Here is a 21076-nt window from a genome sequence, read left to right on the forward strand (position 1 = left end):
TAAAGAAATCATTAGAAAACTTCAAAACTCAATTATATTTACGTGTTAATATTTTTTTCACTTCAATAAATTTGGTGACTGTGACCATATGGAACCCTAAGATCTAATGAACCTGCACCCTACTAAAGGTAGAATGAAAATTAGTTTTACAGGTAAAAAAAAAGTATGCATAAAGTAGAAGAGACCCTATGAACAAACTGTTACCCTATTTCACCACATGCTAGGGTTATATCTGAGGGCTGACCAGAACACTCCTCCAGGGATGGAGGTTCTTAAGTATCTCGTGTCCCATAAATGAATCATTCATTAGAAGAGTTGGCAGTGAATGAGTTTTAAATTTTAATTTGAAAAAGCCATAAAAGGCTGGGAACTTGGGGCGTATCGTCTTTCTAAATAATAATGGACGGTGCACTTTTCTTTTTTTTTCTTGTATTTTCTCTCCAAGAATTTACATCATTCATTTTACATAAAAATAAAAGTGGACATACCATGAATTCTCCGCAAGAATAAAGAATAATGTTCGTCCATAAAGAACTAAACTTTCTTAGCTTCTACTGTTTAGAAGGCTACGGTGACCTGCTTATGCTAATGCACTCAGTTGACTGGCTGTTACAGGATATTCAGTCAAAGTAAAGTAAAGTAATCGCCTATTTTTTCAGGCGGGGCTTAACGTCCAACTACCAATTAGGTGTCCTGGACGGAGGCGACTAGCAAACATACTTTACTGTAAATTTCTTTTATAAACCATTAAATAAAATCCAAGGCCTAAGACCGGGAATCGAACCCAGTACCACAATACATATTAGCTTTGCAGGTCAAAACTTAAATTGCTAAATAATTATTGTTTTAACTATCATTTTATTTTAAATTATCTCAAAACGGTCGTAGTGCCATTAACAAAAATGTGGCGAAACTTGAAAACATTACGAGAAGTTTATTTTTGGTTATTCAATAGTTGAAATTAAAAAAACATTTTATTAATCCAGGGGTCCCACAACGCGCGTCATTAAAATTTAAATCTCCTACTTAACACTAGAAGTCTAGAAACGATTTGGCCATACCCTTAATTTTGAATACATATTTCAAAATAATGGAGAAGTGATAATCCGTCTGTCAATCACCTGTTTGACAGGTTGACCGCTAGTGATTTATTGCACGGATCCGAAATTCGGACGTTAACTAACTCCGAACTTACTGAAAGAGCTTAGGTCTGGTTTGTAAAACGTTTACAGTTATGCACGGCCATCAAAAGGTAGAACGCACCTCAAATTACAAATGTTTAAAAGGGAAATTGGGTGGTGGCCTAGGTTTCCTTCAATGCCTAATTCCCAAAATTTGTTATCGCAGGGAATTGTAAATAAAATATAATAAAAAACAAATTATACCCTTCAATTAGAAGAGGGAATTTAGTTAATGTTTACCTGAAATTTGAGCGGATAATGTAGCGTTACCCAGAATAATTTGCTAAATTCTAGATCTACTCTGTTAGATGCACTTAATGTTAATATAGTTATAAGCTCTAATTATAATCCGAATATTAGTATAATATTTAGTTTTTACTAATATTAAATCTGACACCTCTCCAGGGGTAAACGAGGAGAAGTATAAAAGACTAAGAGGATCCTAAAAGAAATTCCGCTTCGATTTGTATGGATAAGACAAACGAAATATGTTTAATGAGCTTTCTGGACTTTAAGAGCTAGAGTGTTCACATACACAGTATCATTCACGCATTATGCATTCAACACTATGTAAAGACCACTTATTAGATTGGGGTCTTCCAAGGGATGGATACCAGCGGTTGCCCTTCGAATTTCTCTTGATAGAATACTTTTTACGGCAATAAACTGAGAGGCTTCAGGTCTATTGACCGCAGATATCGACAAGCCTTAGTTGCATAATACAAATAATGGTAATCCCCTTCCACCAATTCAATAGATACTGAAACATCGACTTAGAAAAAGCTCCTGTAATAGATTATTTTTATTGGTATAAATTTTACAATAAATTGAACTGACAATCCAGGAAAAATAAAAATTGAAAACACAATAAATAAATTATGATGACTCTGGTACTTCTTTCTGATAAAAGGAAGCGTGACCAGTATAATAAAATTGTTCAGACTTATTACGATCATTCAATAACTTAAGGAGCTAAGAATCAGGTTTACTGCTTGGCTAAAATACAATTTTTGAATTTCAGATAGCATTGAGCAGTCAGCCATAAAATAAGACACCTCTTATGGTGTTGGTCATTTTCTCAGCTCATTAAAGGGTGCAATTTTACTTTTACAGCCGTTTACGTTTCAACAAAAATAATATTTATTTATTTTGTAGATATTACTTGATAATAAAATGAAGCGAATCAATTGTATATTTTAAGTTCAAAAATAGATGGGAAACTAAATCGACTTTCTATACTACTATTCTCAAAGTGACTTTAAAAATTTTTCAAACTCCGAATTTACAAAGAAATTTAATTCTTACAAACATGGTCTAGATTGAACTACATTCGCACTCAAAACTGCCCTAAAAAAAAAAATCCCTAGAATTATTTAAATAAAAATAAATGATCTATTACATGTTTGTTATATTTCCGAGGTTTAGAAAAAATAGAGGAATCTTAAAATAAGTGAAAAACCATTTCAATAAAATAATATTTTTAATAAAATTTTCGAAGAAGAAAGTATACCTCGAATAGTTGGGGAAAGATAATGTTAAAAATGTTCTATAAAAAAGGTGATCCTTCCGATCCCCTCAATTATAGAGGTATTTCATTAATTAACACAGTGGATAAAATATTTTCGCAAATTATTTACAATAGACTGAGTAAATGGGCACAAGATCAAATGCTGCTCCCAGAGGAGCAAATGGGGTTTCGACCGAGGAAGGGGGCGTAGAGATGCCATTTCTACTCTTTCTGCGGCGATAAATCTACAATTGAGATTAAAAAGGAGAAAAGTTTTTTGTATTTTTGTAGATTTCCACCGGGTGTTTGACTCTGTGTCACATCCAAAATTGTGGGCAAAATTGCACTCTTTTGGATTTGATGATAAGTGCATGAGGAGTATTCGAGGACTGTCAACTTGATATCAAGATGTAAAATGCCAGAAACCAGACTTCCACAAAGCGAAGAAGATATGAAGGAAAACTCCCTGAGACTGATAATTTACATAAATGAGACATATTATAATTTCTACATTATATATGCATATAGTAAACATAATCGCATAAGGCACAATGACATACTATGTCTAATAGACTCTACATTTTATAGATTTTAAATGTATTCAATATCATTTGGTGGACTTGAAGTACATTATAATATCATCGACAGAAAATTCTGAAGCACGTATCTCAATCTTCATAACATAACAACAAAAAAACATTCATCAAGAGCAAAAAGGTCGTCAATCAATGTCATTCGGGGACATAGTAAGTCGTTTAGCGTTAACAGATCTGTCCTCTCTGTATGTAACAACTTTCATGAACTGTCAATAGCTTGGTGCAGCAATTGAATAAGACATAACATAGAATAACCACCGTGGCTTCTGCTAATTTGTTATCTCGTAACATTTACTTCTGTGGTACTTCTTATTTGTGTATAAGGACAGCAGGAGTCCAAAATCTGTAAAGATTACATTAAAGCCGAAACTTTTTCTTCAATTAATGTCCTTTCCTTTAGCCATAAACTAAAGTTTCCAACCAGTAGCAAGAAACATCCATTTTGATTGATAGAAAAAAGAAATAACCTCATAATTTTACAATAATGCACCAAGTATTACCGCTTATTTACAAAAAATATTTCCTCTTTCAGTTACAGAAAGTATACATATTTGTAGCAAAGCTTCTGCATTATCTACTTAATCAGGAAAAATGTTCTTTTAATGTGACAATCCAAATCATATTTAGGCTTTTTATATTATATTTTTATGTCATATTTATACTTCTATTATACAGCGAGTTTTTACTGGGCAGACAAACCAATGAGATTAAAACCATTTTTTTAAAAAAGTTGGTATCACAAGTTAAATGGTAACCCTCATTTTTTAATGCCAAAATTTTGGCTTGTTACACCACATTTAAATAATCTTCATCAATAAGGTATACCAATTCACATTCTCATTTACATATTCGCATTAGACGCGAGAAAGAAATCTCGTTTAGTCCGTTATTTGAAAATATTATCACTAAAATTTTACACAAAAGTACATTATCTACCAAAAATATTAATCAATGAAACAATAAAAAAAGGGTAAGAATATTTTCTATCTTTTTTGTTTATTGTTAGTCGTTCATACATAACACAGCGTATAACTGGACGAACAGACATATTTATATCTACTGAGTGCTCCAAAACGATGCTTCTGAAATTTATGGTTTCAATTCCATATATACTACACAATATATAATTGGTCATAACACATAGACTGGACCAGAAATACAACTAACGACCCCACTGTTAGTTAAATTTATTGTCCGAGTTTGAATTGTGCTCGTTTATCTATTTACAATTTGGTAGTAAAAACATTTTAGTAAAGAGGATATTTTTTTTCTCTCTTTCAAAACACTCTTTGTTTTATTTTCATTTTAATGGGTTTTCTTTCGAATCAGATAATCGCAGATTTCTCACTGACAAACTAGAAGGAGGAAAAAATATATAATTTTCGACTTTTTTCAAATGAATGTTTTACTGAAATGTAATTCGAATGAAAAGCAAGTTAAAGTTGCGCTCAATCTTGTTTTAATGATTACCATATAAACAGCCAGGGGGAGTTACAGCTTTTTTACTCATACATTGCTTTAAAAAAAAAAAAAAAAAATTTTGAGAAGTTGCCAAGGATTTAAATTTAAGACTTGAAAAAAAGAAGCACTGTAGTATAAACCATCTCCTTTGCTTTTGTTTTAAACACTGTTTATTGTCGAATGAATAAAAACTAAGTGAACCAGGACTGAATAGGTAAATTGAATAATTATTTATTAACATATACATGAAAAATTAAAAGTCTGAATGTAAACTATTGAACGTTGAAATTAATTTTATTTATCTAAGAGTTCCAAATGATTAAATTCATCTGTACACCGTAGTCAGCACTAATTAGGAAGATGCTTGATCTGACCTCATCGCCCAGTTATGTGGTAAGTTGTAGTGACAGAGAGTTATGACTCAATTAAACCATATTTATCGGAATTCTTTTGCTGGTATTTTCATTAAAGCGATCCACTGGTTCACCACATTTTTCAATACTTTCCACTCAACACGAACTCGATCTACACCAATTACACAATCTAAACAATGAGTCATTGTTTTCACATGTAAGTCGAGTCGATGCCTTTATTTATTTTCCTTTTAAAGATAGGCCCAACTTTAATGAAGAAGAGATTTTACAAGGTTCATAAATATAAGTTCATTATTTTTTTTGGTCTAGAGAATACAGATTTGGCGTATTCATTGCGCAGATAAAGATTGCAAAGCAATAGTTAAATTTTAACCACTATAACAATAAATAAATAAATAAATAAATAAATAGTTAAATTTTATTTAAAATTACAACAGAAAATATTTCTGATCTACGTAGCCCAGTACCCTAATTTAAATCCCAACTCCAATCTTAGTTTCGAATCATTCCGATATTTATTTCAAATGATTGGAATTCTAATGTCAGCTTTATTCTACTTTGGCTTTCTTAAGTGGAACAATAATTCTTAGGGGAGAAGCTTTCTGTGTTGGATAAGATGTACAAGGATAAAAATTGCATTATTATTTGTGTTGAACTCCAATTGATCACGTGTTTAAGATTTAGTCTAAATATACTAAAGGATCATGTAGATAATGAAAAAATAGATTAACAGTTAAATAGAGACCTGAATAATGGGTTCTTGATATATTAAAAAAAAAAAAGAGAGAAAACAGCATCTATCTTGAGAGGCAAAATTTAGACTTCTGTTACAATCAATACAAATCTGGGCAACTTTTATTTTTACCTTTTAATGCATCAATGAATTTTTTCTTTCTTCGTATGAGTAGGTGTTCGGTAATCGCATGTCCTTCAAACTTTAATATTAAAACTTTCCTCTTTAGAGTTAAGAACCCTGCATCCACAAAGGCACTTTCTTATTGCAATCAAGAAGAACAGTATCAAGTTTTAAGTGTTTATCTCGCTTATTTATCGATTCCTTTATTTTCTTTGTTTGCTTGTTTCTTTGCTTTTTTTTTATGTATAAGTTTCTTAGTTGTTTTTAGCTCCTTCAAAGATACACTTATTTGAAAACTTTGCCGTCAATAAGTTCTGTTTAATTGTCGCAGTTTTCTTATTAAATTTTATATTAAATTGCATAATTGAATTTTGTACCATTTTCGGTTCCATTTACGGTTAGCCACATATATCGGATCATTTCATAGGAATTGTAAATTTATTGAGTTCAAAATTAACTTTAAAGAACTCAAAGTGAACAAACTGAGAACATTTCTTTAATGGGAACAAAATTATGGGTAGAAATGAAGTAGAGGCACTTTACAAAGTTCCAATATAATACCTACTAATAATAATGTCATTTCTAAAATATAGTACATATAAATTATAGCCAATATATGTTCGTACCTATATAAAATAAACAAATATAATTTATCGAATCTCGAACCTGACATTTCTGCGTCTAATACACTTACAAAATTATACAATCGGTTAAACTTCATGGAATGTTTGATAATCTAGGAAGTCCAGTAAATCTAAGCAGCAGCAGAGGGCTGATTAGATGTGTAATTCTGGTAGTAAATTAAAGTAGGTTCATTCCTTATCTTTTTTTAACACCGTCCGGCAATAATTGAGTTGATTAAACGACCGCCATGTTTCCAATAAATTACACCAGTGTGCGAAATCCACTGCTGGAATTGTTTCACGATTTTATTTCCTATCATAGTGAAAAATCCGTTAATTCCCCCCCCCCCCCCAATTGAATTTACACTGTAATACATGTTTTTGGTCCGCTGCATCAGCAGAATATTTTAAGCAGATTATCTGAGGGCGTACGCCCGTGTATGTGATGGGAGAAAAATAAAGTATAAACAATTGAAGGAACCTTGATAAATTTGTTAGTGCACAACATATGGGTTTCTATTTTAAAATAAGTATCGAACATATGGGTTTCTATTTTAGAATAGCTACCATGTGATTGGTGTGTTAAGAACATTATTACTATTAGTATTCAGTTTTGTAATTAATTTGTATCTGGTTTTGGGTTTTGGATCCGGAGAAGCAGACAAATGTGGTAGATGCCATATTTATTGTTAATTTGTTAGCATTTATTCATATAAGTACAAATAAGTACATTCAAATAAGTACAAAAATATTTATTGTTTATAGAAACGATTTGTAAGTTGTGAGTTATGAGCTACGGTTGAATAAACTCCGTTGCACATAATCCTGGAGTTTGATCTGGATCCAATACGAAACTGGGTTATGGTTTATGCGACTCCCGATAAGGTTTCGGCTCAAAACACATTCAATCAGAATTTGACTTAAGTGACAGCTTTTTTTTCAAAAATTACTCGAGAGGATGGAGGACGTTCTTATTACATTCATAATACAATGTTTATAACAAATATTATTTTATTCGTCGCAAGCGAGACTTGAATTATAGACATCCCATTTAGAAATTTGTGCTCATATATCCACTAAACTAAATCCGCTCCATGGTCAGCGTAGTATGTTTTTGGTATTTTGCTGACAATGTCCTCTTTGGATAGAAACTCAGTGGTAAATAAAACTTTTTTTTTACTGTCTCGTCAAAGCATCTTAAAAAACCTTTGAAATAAATGTAACATAAATAATAAAATAGGAAATGTGCAATGTTTTATAGCCAATCCTAGAAAATAAGTTAATATCTTAATTTTCTTAAGGAGGAAAACGGAAGCTAGAAGGTATTACGTTGCAAGAGTATACCCATGAGAAATTGGGCCAGAAAGGAAACGCAACCCAGATGCAATTAATTAAACAGAGGCTCTATCTCGAATTAAACTTTCTGGTTTTGCTTTAATTTCAACATTCATTGTCGTGCTCTCTAAATTCGTTCAAACATTCCAATAAAATACTTAAAAATGATTATTTAAAAAAAAAAAGATTAATGACTTCAGTTGTTGGAGTGCTAGGAAATGGCAAATTCGGATTACAGAAATCTTGATTAGTTATATCTGCTTATCTGCATTACGCCAAATAAAAATAATTCAAATAAATGAGTTTAAAAGTAATGGGAATCTATTTTGTAATATCACACACTGCATAAGTACATTGCGTAAAAATAAATAGTTATAAACTTTACAAAAATTATAGTAAATAGTTCCAGTGACGGAGTAGTAGTTACGAGCGTGAATTTGTAAGTCTATCCCGCGATTAGCTACTTATTTTTTATAAAGCAGATAGTAAAGTACGTGCTTCCGTAAGACCTAATTGGAAGTTAGACATTAGGCACTGTCTGAAAAAAAAATAGGCAATTACTTTCTTTTACTTTTTTTAGTTATAAACATTTTATCGTTTGTAACAAAGTGCTTTCAAAAAGTCTTAAGCCCTTGTCTGCTATAATTCTAGTTTCTAAATAAATTCTTCTCCTGTCTAACTTCACTGTTCTAAAGTATATCAAGCATCACGCAGCCACACTACAATTTATAAAGGTCTTGAGATTTGTTTATGTCACATACATTTAACTTGAGATAAGTATTGTATTTTTACTAATTAGGCTTGGTGAGGTACAGGATTCCATAAAGAAGGAGTTTCGTGAACTTGATCATGTCTTGACGAATGACAATCACCTGACAAATACCCATTGCAAGTTATCTTAAATCAACTACTTGGAATAAAACAAAATGATTTAAGCACAGAGCTGGGTGCGTTAATTGTACGAAAATGTTCATTTTAAAAAAAATGCAGATTATTGTGATGTTAATTTAAACTGCCTGATTAAGTTTTACCCAAACAAATCTGATTCACGCGATTGAGTTAGGCTTGTGATTGATTTAATCTGTTCACTTGGTTGATTTTAGCATCGATTTGTTCTCAGTACTGTTCTGTTTGTGAACAGTTGTAGACTGTGTTGGTGTGTGATTGTTTTACAATGGTGGACCGACGATGGAGACCATCAGCGTGGGCCTCTCTAGCTGTACTCGTTACCAATGAGATCGTCAATTTATATTTCCAGCGGCCATGAAGTAGAGCCACAGCCGAGAATATAATCCATTAATTATTTATATCTCCCACTTTGTGTTACTACAGCCACTCCCACAACAATTCAACCAAATCTCTCTTTTCTCTGTTCACTATGTAGTATAAAACAACAAAAGTAATTTATTGCAGTGTTATTCACTTCTTTTTTTTAACTTATTTATGCAAACATAATTAATTAGTACTATGAAGGAAGTTGAAAGCCGTGCAGAAGAAGGCTATTCCCAGGACCTCGCTCAATGGCAACAAAAATTTGTTACAACATTAATTCTTAAGTAGATGCTTACTTTTTGCCTATAGAAATTAAACATTGTGCCAAACAATTTTTAAGAGTGGAACTTTAAAACGAGGCCAGAATGTACACAAATATACACAGTTTAAATACAAAATGAGCCCATACGTCTCTCTTAAAATAAGGATTCGAACTCTTGTTCCAGCACACATTGGGATAATGCCTCCAAAAAGACACATCAAAGCAGTTTTATAGTCGAAATATCATCAAAATAACACATGTTTGGGAATAAAAAGAAGTCACAGAGTGTTAAATCAGGCAAATACTCTAAATGATTCAACCACTGACTTTTTTTTTTTAGTGAAAAATCCAGGAACAAAAAGCAGCGAGCCGTTGTTAAATGATAACTCTAAAGGTTTGTTTTTTTATCCCGTTATTTTGGAAGATTGCGACGAATTCTGGCCATCAACCGCTTTAAAAACATTTTAATAAAACTCACCAAAGATCGTTAGTCCAGTTGAGACAAATTCTTTTTGGACATATTCCATAATGCTCGTATCGTAGAAAGCGCCAATCTTAAACATTCAATGAGATATTGTTTATTTACGTTGTTTCGTTTCCAATTCCACGTACTAAACAAATAAAAAATCATTAATTATTTGAGATTTTAGAAACTAATAAATACATTAGGTTGTTTTAAATGATGTAAGCTGGTCAAATTTGTAGAAATAAAGCAGTTCGGATTTATTTACAAAGTTTTCCATTGATAAAGTTACTCCATAGTTAAGTTCCAAACACTAACACCTCTACTCGCTTAAATGCCTGCGTTTAAACTACATCGAACAAACAATAATCGACTTCAACTTTCCTAATGAGTATTGGATGCTGTCAAATTTACAAAATAGTGTTTTCACCGTAACCAGAGTATCTTGAAAACGATAAATTTTTACCGATATCTAAAACGAGAAGTTGCAGAAAGATGATACTTGGTATACCGTTTTGGTTCTGGTTACCAAGGTTTTGGTAACCATCTTCCGCCAACTGAAATGATTTGTCTATTTCTTCGAAAATAACTGCTACGATTTTTATTAAACTAGATGGGTGACATCTAGATACCTAGATTTGATTTGAAATATTTTCCCAAGAAAATTAAATTTCAGAATGAATCCCAGGTAACTTCAACTTAAAGCACTTCTCTGAAATGTCACTTGAATATAATGTACTTTTCATCACATATGAGGGGGTTAAATGCTTTGCCCCAAACGTTAAATGCCTTTTTTTTTTTTCAAATTAGAAGAGAATTTTAGGGTACATCTTTTATTATTTATAATAAAAAAAGACCCACTGACCTAACTGTATTAACTGAGCGCCACAATAAAATAATCAAAACAGTGATTACTTGTATATTATATGTGAGGGTTTGCAGTGCTGCTGGAAGATGTGGGAAAAAGTATAGTAATAAACAATGCTCTTAATTGGTTCATGTCCGTAGATTGGAAACTGCCTGGGTTCTCTGATTTCATCCCACACCAATTAGAATCTTGCTCTTTGCGCTTTCCTTGCCACACTAATCGCATGTTTCTTCCCGAACTTTGCGTGTATATGCTCTACAATCTTCCAAAGGCACACCTGTAATTCGGTGTTCTGTTTTTTTTTTATCATCCTCCGCCGAATATTCAATATCTGACTGAATTTTTTTTCCAAATTTTCTAGCTAGCGCTAATTCTTTTAATTTATCTCATACCAATCGTCTTCCTCTTCTATTTGATTTGTAATGTAGAGTACCGTTCCTTAATCACTTCTCGTGTTCTGATTGATTTCTCCACCGTCGCCGATATTATATCCATTAATTTCTACAACAACGAATTGTTAAGTTAAACAAGGTCCATTGAAATCATCTCAATAACAGAACGTCACTCTAATAATCAAAACTTATTAGATTTTTAATAAAATATAAATGTACAGCATTTAACAGGTTTCTGCATTTATCTTTTTTTTTTTTTTATAAGTTTCTCCAACAACTTCAAAACATTTTTTCACGAAAACAAAGCAAAAACGTTTTAGGTGTTATGGGAACTACTATGGGTACGGTCTTCTGAACTTAACGGTGTCTCTGCATGGGGGAGGTTTTATAATTAACATTAGTTATTTGAGGGTTAATTTTTACAGACACATATTATTTAATTTGACAGGAGTAACTCACTAAAAATCATTGTACGTGTTGAAAACCAGTTTTAACTCTTGTCAGTGTTCACTAAAGCTTTTTTGGCCATTTTATTCTTTATTTTTCGACCTAGTGGCCCTTCATTGATTTCGTAATGATCTGCTTCATTTTGACGTTCTAGTGGTCCAAATGAATTGTGACATGATTTCCTGCTTCATTATGTGGTTTCAGCAGCCCATCATTATCATTTGATCTAGAAACAGTAGAAATTCCCTTACTTTTTTATTTTGACGGGTGATTTATAGTTCCAATGGCTTTAATAAACGAGATCTGCCCTTAAATTACTTATTATTTAATCTTCACTAAATTATTATTATTAATAAATTGTTCAACTTCACAATGAGGAATTGTGCACTTTTGGATGGTACACACTCATTGACTAGTTCAGCAGATTTTAATTCTAGAAAATTTACATTTCTTCCCAAACTAAAGCTTTATAATCTTTACATGTTTTAGGCGCTTAATGTTTTTTTACATCACATCATTTTTGGATAGTAACGTTTTGACTGACGAGGCACACCATTCACAAATGTGGCATTAATAGTTACAGTTGTCACGGACGTTTCTTCAAATTTAATAGCAGAACAATAATTGCTATATCAACATCGCTTCCCACGCTCAATTACTAGGAATAATTCAAATACAGTTAACGTTTAGCCTGAATTCTGACAATTAGATGAAAAGTCATGCAACTTTATGTACAACAAAAAATGTGTATTTTTCGATGGAGTCCAAAACATTATTGAAGGCGAGTCACTAAACAAACGACAAAGTTACGAGGTATTAGCCTCTTTCTCCTATAAATCACACATCCTGTACCAGCTTTAACTAAATAATAACCTACGACTGCAAATGACTTTGTTTTTAATTGAACAATAGCAAACCAGCACTTTCATTGCCTTGAAGTTCAGCGAAGTTCCGCCACTAGTAAGTGATTCTCCCAAAGCATGTCAACTGCGATTAAATGAACACAACTTATGTGAAAGCACTTCGAAGAAAGTAACTTTTCAAGATAGTGGTCAGCACAAAGTTTTTTTCAAACACTTGACAAGTTCTCAGAGGCTAGAGAACTATTGCTTCTGTTGCTCTTTATCAATTAAGTTTTTCGTATAAGTAAAAACGATGGAAATCTTTATTTTTTTTTTTTTATTTATTCTGTTTTAACCAGATAGGTGTACAGAAGGAGTTGCATAAACCAACTTTTTAAAAACAATATTAAAAGAAACAAAATTAAATAGAACTTAAACAAAAAATAATAATAAAATAATAATAAATCACATAATATAAAAATAAAAAAAAATAAAAAATGAGAATTAAACTTCTAAATTAAATTAAAACTTAAATATTATAACAGCACCTTATTACTTTAGTCATTGAGTAAGGATGAGCGCAGCATTACTACATTTATTATATAATTGTAAATATTAAGGCAGTCAGATTTTGATAAAGGTGATAATAAATGAAAAAGTTGTTCCTCTCTGCTATTTATGGTTGGGATAGATAATTGGGGTAGATATTTTAATCTAATAAATTCATAAATCGGACAGGTAATAATCAAATGAAATAAGTCTTCATTTTCATGGAGATTACAAAGAGTACAGAGCAGGTTAGGATTTATTAAGTAGGCTATTGCTTTATGGATGATTTTAATGGAGAAATTACTGCAAGTTCTAAGTTGAAACAATATGCTAGTTACAGGAAATGGTAGAGAAAGTAGAAGATAATTTTGAACATCCGAGGTATTTAAAGGAATATTTCTGTAATAAATGCTATAATTTGAGGAGTATAATCTGGCTACATCAGTATTGTGTAAATTGGCTTCAAAGGTTGACAACATTGCATTTAGATTTTCACGGATTACATATGGATCCTGCATTTCCCAAAGATGGTTATAACCGACATTTATAAAAAATTCCTTAACTTGGGTTACCCAGTTGAACTTGATGTTATTAGACGATGAGGAATCGAGGTGTAACAGCCTATCGTAACAAATACGGGGTAATCTGGATCGATCCATTTCCAATATTTTACATAACCATTTCAACGTAAGCTTAAAAACAGTGGTGGCTATATGAGGTAATCCAGTTTCCAACAGTATTATATAGTACGGAGTAGATTTTAATAGATGAAAAAGATGTTTATAAAAATTTGTTTGGGCATATTCTAAACGGTCTAAATACCTTAGTCCCCAGATTTGAACTGAATAGAGCAATGTGGAACGGGCAATTGAATTAAACAGAGCTACATTACTGGACCATGAGTTACTCCTGACTTTCGCCAGAATATTGTTTACGGTACCAGCAGCAATATTAAACCTTGAGATTGAGTATTCTGTTGCTGAGAGAAACATGGATGAAGAGGAAAACTGCACGCCTAGATAGACGTATTTATTCGTCAAAACGATTTCTGTGTTTTCATAGAAAAATTTTTCCGAAAGAGTTGTGCGCCCTCTATGAAATTTTATAATTTTAGTTTTAGCTGGGTTTACTTTTAGGGAATTCAAATGACAATATTCCTCCAGCGCCTTTAAATTTCTTTTCATTCCAACATATGTGTCAGACAGAATAATAAGGTCGTCTGCATACACAAGAACCAATAATTCGTTAAGGCCATCAATATTCAAACCAGGAACTCCCGCTCTTTCCTTGAGGAAGTTTTCTAAATCAGACAGAAACAGAATAAACAGGAACGGTGAGAGGATTTCCCCTTGCAAGACCCCTTCAGTCATTAAAATATCAGAGGATAGATTAGATCCTACCCTTACATTTAAAACAGCATTTCCATACAGATTTTTTAAGATTCTGATGAGCTTTGGACTTACTCCCATCAAGAACAATTTAGACCAAAGAAGATGATGTTTAACGGAGTCGAATGCCCGTTTAAAATCCACAAAACAAGCGTAAACAATCCTTTTCTTCAAACGGAGGTGGAGATGTATTACAGAGGACAGAGTAAAAATGTTGTCAAGACAACCACGACCGCTTCTGAACCCTGACTGAGACTCCGGCAAAATTTTAAATTCTGATTCCCAGATAATCAAACGATTTAACAAAATTTGAGTAAAAACCTTTAAAGTGCAATTAGCCAGAGCTATCCCCCTATAATTTGCAGGATCATGCCTATCACCTTTCTTGTGGAGCATACAAAGAGAAATTCTCGACCAAAGTTTAGGAATACATTCAGTTTCTAGAATATTATTAAATAGAACTTGCAAATAAAGTAGCCAGTTTTGTGGAAGAAATTTCAGAAACTCAAAAGAAAAACCGTCCTGACCAGGAGCAGAGTTTGATTTACATTTTGATAAACTCAAAATAATTTCATTGAAATCAATTGGCTCATCCAGAATAGGCAAAGAAACGCCAAAATAAGAGCCCTCAATGGTAGGGCATGGTTGATAGATATCAGTATAGAATTTTTCCCAATCTTGCAGAGAGACTAAGTTTGAATTATTTCTTTTTGTTTTAAATTTTCTGACTACTGACCAAAAAGCCTTAGGATCTTTAACATTGGAAAAATCATCTAATATTGATTTGTCATAGTTATTCTTTTTATCTTTAATTAACTTTTTGTACTTATTCTTTAACAAAACATACATTTTGTAGTCTAAATCCAAAAAACCATTTCGCCTGCATATAGTTAACTGTTGCTTAACTAATTTTTTTGAAGTTTTAAGCTCTAAATCATACCAAGGCTTATTAGATGAATAATTTGACTTGTTATAAACAATTTTTTCATGTTTCAACCCAAGACAAGTTGCAGCATAAGTTAAAGTGTTTAGAAAATTTTCAAACATAATATCGGATGATTTACTAAGACTTGAGACTTTATCTGAGTACATCATAAATTCTTTATAGAGGACAGATTTGTTGCTATCCCATCTACAGACATCAACCTTGTTAGCAATAGAATTAGAAAAATTACAGGTGGAGTGTTGATAATCAAAGTTAAGCTGCAATAAAACAGGGAAATGATCAGACATAGAGATGTTATTAAGTATTTTTAAATCATATATATCATCCATGTTAGCGTTATTACACCAGATCAAATCATTAATACTTTTTCCTAAATGAGAAACGAAGGTAAATTGCGCCGGATGATCGCTATAAGATCTACCATTTATAAGAATAAAAGAATTATCATGCATAAATTGAATTAGCAGACGACCTCTCTGATTACAATATTCATCTAAACTATCATGTACATCATTAAGATTAGAATAGTCATAGATTCCATCAAAATTGTCCATAATACCAACCCTTGAGTTAAAGTCACCCCCCAATACACATAGTTTTCTATTATTACTTAATAAATTCTTAACTGAGATGTCAAATAAATCTAAGAGAACAGATATATCTAATGAGGGTTTGAAATAGACAAAAATTAGCAGAAAAGAAACAACCTCACTTTTAAGCTCTAAAATCAACCACCAATGACACGACTCAACAACACGAACTTTAAACACATCACTTTTAACGAAGATCAGTAGACCGCCACTTCCTCTTCCTCTGGATTTCTCTCTGATAGCCAAGGATGATGCTGCCAAATCAAAACTTTTCGAAGGAGATTTCTTAATTTCATTTAGGTGCCAAGTCTCAGAACAGCAGATTATATCATAATTCTCAAAGTGACCAATATTCTCACATAGATTATTGTACCCTTGGACATTCCAAAATAGAATTTGGGGGAATTTTCGGTTAACTAATGAGTGAAAATTGTCTTGATTCTGGTGAACATTAAATGAAATAGTCTCTAATAAACATCCATGTGCAGAGGAAGTAGTAGATGAACTTATTTGTGCTTCCGGGATAAAAAACTAGTGATAGATGGAGATCGCCCCAGTTTGTGTTCCCCTCTCCTCCGTTTGGAACCTACAGAAGATGTAGACGCATCAGATTCAAGAGGGGGATCCAGATCCTCATCATCTGAAGAAAATATAGCCGATATAGCAGGATTCAGAGCCTGTAAATCTTCTTTACACCGTATAGCTTTAGGCCTCTCATTTGCCTTCTTTTTAATGAGAATTACACCATTCCTATGCCAGGCTGACTCTACGAAACCCTGTCTCTTGTAATCTATAGCCATGGTAAATAATTTATAATTAAACGAAGAGAGTAATTCATTTACATAAATATTTCTACTCGGATCTTCAGGGTAAAGTCTATCTTTATTTCTTTTTGCGTTTATAATGAATTTAGTTTTTACTGATACATGCAAAAATTTAATTATAATAGACGGAACAGTCTTCTTCCCAAAATTCCGACGGTAAATATAATCTATCATTTCCTCTCTGATTTCCATACCTATAGATTCAGAAATTTTCTTGACAATCAAAAATAAATTTTCATCAACTGCAACAGGATAATTATCAATCTTTACATTGAAGAGAAAAGGGGTTTGAGAGGAGAAAGAGATTTCTCTATTTAAGGAGGTAATCTGCTCTTTAATCTTTTTATTTTCCTCCATTAGCCTAGAAATTTTCCGTTTACATATTTGCAGTTCTTTGGCTAATTTTTCTGATATTTTTTTAAGATCATTTTTCAAGTCCTTTATTTCGGCTGATAGAGAAGCCTGCTCTCTTCTACTCGCGGCTATATCGCTAGCCAGCGAATCCAGCTTAGAGATAATTACGCTACTTGAGTCAACCGCACCAATTGCAGGGTTCGACAGTGCCCCACTAGAAGCGCTACTAGTACGCTCTCTGTCACTAGGCATGGTCAAGAAGGTAAAGTGGAAGGGGTACTCACAGTATTATTGCCTCCTCTCTTCTCTCCTGAGCGCTATTCTCTCTCAACTCTCTTCTCTTGGTATAAACTATAGCAAATAATTTAACAACCTTTGCCCAGATAGAAACACAACTCTTTATAGATTTAATAATTATTTTAATTAATTACTAAAAAGCTGCTCGGTAGATTTGTCTGAAATTTTGTATATAGTTTTCACACTTTTAAAACAAACACTTGTCAAAAATTCAATTCAAAATTCAGAGTATAACCACTATAAAATTCACAAATTACACAGAGACAAAACATGTGATGTTCACTCTCTGAAGCACTAGACGCAACGGAAATCTTTATTAAATGGAACTGATTTTATATCACATAAGATGATTTTTCGAAGAAACAAGTTCATTGAGTAAATTATTACAAAATTAAAATTGAAAATGTAAGGGCATAAAGAATTTTCAAAGCATTTAGTAAAAGATTTGTTCAACTAAAAAGTTCCTTGAAATATAAAACTATACCCTGTTCAGAACTTTAAAATTAATTTTATTCCTTACAAAAGTTTGGAAATGTAATATTCTAACTTTATCTTACTTTTTAAAACAGTTAAATATCAATGTTATTTCGGTAGTAGCTAAAATAAATTTAGCTGAGATTAAAAAAAAAAAAATTGAAATTTTATAACTGCATATTTTTACTCAGATATTTTTTTATAGTTTTTATATTGCACGAGAGGGATTATTAATTTAGTTTTTAATCAATTTTAATCACAAAACTTTCGGTGGTGTAGTAAATTTATTAAAAGATGAATTTCAATACAATTGTCTTTATTGGAAATTAAATAGACTCTTCGGAGTACCTTATCCATACTAAATATTTATTATTAAGTACACACTTCTAAAGTACAGCTTCTGTTATGATTTATATGGGATATTAATTTTTAGAAAACATTATGTACATATTTAAATAAGAGTGTACATAGAAGACAATATAAAATGTAGATGAACACTGCTTGAAATGTATCGAGATAATTCAAAAGTCAATCCTAAAAAAAATCATAATTAGTATAAATACAATTTCGAAAAAATAATTTTAAATTTCTAACACAATGAATAAAGAGAGGATGTATTAGGATTTATTTTGTTATGCCTTCATTAGTATTTGATCGTTTCTATCGATATGTTAGAAACTTATAATATTAAACAAAGCTAAAAATATTTTGTTTAAAAACTCGTTTAGAAAATTACTTTTGCTGCCAGATGTTTTCTCTTTTATTTAGATGTTCTGTCCTCTTTTTCCATACCAATCTTTGCATCCTTACAATTAAGTGTAATTTTTAATGTGCAGTTAAATGAGGGATATACGATTGTTTTGCTAACGAAACGAGAATTTCGCGAGTCATTGCAATATTCTCAAGAAATAATTCATTAAACTTTGAGAAAGGAATGAAGACTATCCTGCTAAATCTATGAAATGGTAAGCATTCTAACACTTTCCCTATGAAGGAGGGGCACTGAAAGGATCTTAGGTTACTAAAAAGTTAAAAGTTCCTCACGTTTCTTGAGTTTCAACTTCAACACATATGTTAAGTCCATGCTGATTCCAACCATCAGGAGTAATTATGAATCAAATTATGAAATCAGATGATCTCAATAAATAAATGATGTATTAGTTTTTTATTTAAAAACGGGAATGTTAACTTGTTATGTCTTTTTTTCAAAATAATCTTTATTTATCTCTTCCTCAGTTCTTTATTTTTATTTTGTTTTCTTACGATTTTCATGTTATAATTTTTCTCTTTTTTTATTACATTTTTTATAGTTCGGTTATTTTTATTATGTTATGGTTTTTATATTTTGCAAGATTTATCAAGTGGAAACTATTTTCTTTACTTTAATAATTTTATTTATCTATTCTTTTGAGTTCTCATTTTTTTGAATTCAGTTGAATCCTTTTAACTTGAAGTTTTTATTCAAGTTTAATTTTAAATTCTTTCTAACTCATGTTGCATTTATTTATTTTTTAAAATAAGTTACTCCATTCCTCTGTTTTACCTTATATATTTCTTACATTTACACTCTTAAATTAAGCGTTTTGTTTTTTCCTGAATTTGCTGCGCTCTCCACTGGCGCACTCACAATGTGCAGTTTTCTCTAAGAACTTCTTGACTTTTGAGACCTTAAGGTAAGAATATTTGGCGAGAATCAATTGCATGGATCTGCGGTGATTACAAACATAAGCAAAAATTAAATAAAAAGAAAGCATGTGGAACACACCGTTTGCTCTTTTTGTAATTATTAAAACAATGGAGGAAAATTTTCTTCTGTTTTGTAAATGTTTCTTTTGCAAGCAAACTAAGGAAATGTAACTAGAAATTTAAAGTGTAGTACAAACTAAGAAATGAAAATGTTCACACACCTCCTTTCATGATAATCTCAATGTTAGTAGCAACTCTTTACCCGCTAGATTATTTGAATTTTGTACAAATTTCATAATCACAGAATGAGAAGACAAGAGAACAGTTTGACTGAAATAATCTTTACAATGCAGGAAAATCAGCTGTAGATTTTCGAAAAATTTCATACATGGGTTTTAGTTGTAGCTGTTATTTTACAGTCTCCTCATTCAGAGACTGTTTTCATTACAGATGTAATCAGAAAATGCTGTAACAGTCCGGATCAGAAGAAAAAAAACAGCACAAAATTATGCTTAGCAAGTTTTGATAGCCCAGAAGAATTTAAATCTAACTTTTTTAAAGTCTGATTGAGCGACTCAGGGCCGACTTTTAATGGAAAATTAAAGAATATATTATTAATTGCTTCCAAACAACAGTAACAGCAACAATCATGAAAAAAAGTTTGTTGCTGGCAAAACATTTTTCACCACACATTAGCCATCTTTACGTATTACAGCTTTTTGAGAATCGCAAAGAATCATCTGTCTTCTTAGTAGGGTTTCTTGAGATCGATTGCTTTACAACTACAGGTAAAGCTGAGTGTATCTTGTACGATAGTAGTGTTTGAGAATAAATTGAGTTAGCAGTCGATTGAAGATTTCAAATTGTAGCAAATACCTGCGCGACTGTTCCTCTGACAGCTTGTAGTTTGTCTTTACTACCATTTATCTCGCCTAGATAGACTACTAAAAACCATTTAGATGGAGTTAATCGCTGCGTATCTTTGTGCTACCGAGATCATAAGGCGGATAATAATTCATTTCACCGACGTAACTTTTACGGACTGCCATATTGGCCTTGAAGAATAAATTAAAGCTGGATACCATTTGGAAATCCTGTCAAGGTCGAGCATTGATAGCCAAAATATGACCTTTTTCGTCTGGTGTGCCCCGGTTTCAGAGAGTAAAAAGTGTATTATTCTTTGCTGTTGACAGAGAGTTGGAATCTACAGCTAAAAACTGCCTTTTAAGATTTCTTATAGCAGAAACATTGCTGTTAGCTTCTGTCAGTAGATTATCCAATCTCTAGAGGTAGACATTCCATATTACATTATGTCGTCCTTAAGATGATCATTCCAAAATACAATTTTTCTCCAAAATTAAGTAGTGTTTGTGGCAGTTAAAATAAATGTTAAGAGCATATTCTTATTATAAAACGTACTGGAAGAGTCAAGCCAATTTAGGACAAATACACACGAATCAGTGAAGTGAAAAGCATTTACACTGCAGTT

At 31.8% G+C, this 21076-nt stretch overlaps 1 protein-coding gene and 1 long non-coding RNA gene across 4 annotated transcripts in view; one reads left to right on the top strand and one right to left on the bottom strand.

Annotated features, from left to right (window-relative positions):
• The window catches only part of Nlg3 (Neuroligin 3), a 613493-nt gene that overhangs the window by 95946 nt on the left and 496471 nt on the right, over nt 1-21076 (bottom strand). The window lies entirely within an intron of this gene.
• On the top strand, nt 7169-8230 carry LOC141452388 (uncharacterized). Its single transcript, XR_012457365.1, has 3 exons — nt 7169-7268; nt 7364-7756; nt 7900-8230. It is a non-coding gene; the product is annotated as an uncharacterized lncRNA (long non-coding RNA).

Source organism: Rhodnius prolixus, unplaced genomic scaffold (genome assembly GCF_049639745.1).
Source record: "Rhodnius prolixus isolate KJV_2025 unplaced genomic scaffold, Rpr scaffold_3, whole genome shotgun sequence".
In the NCBI taxonomy this organism is placed as follows: Eukaryota; Metazoa; Arthropoda; class Insecta; order Hemiptera; family Reduviidae; genus Rhodnius; species Rhodnius prolixus.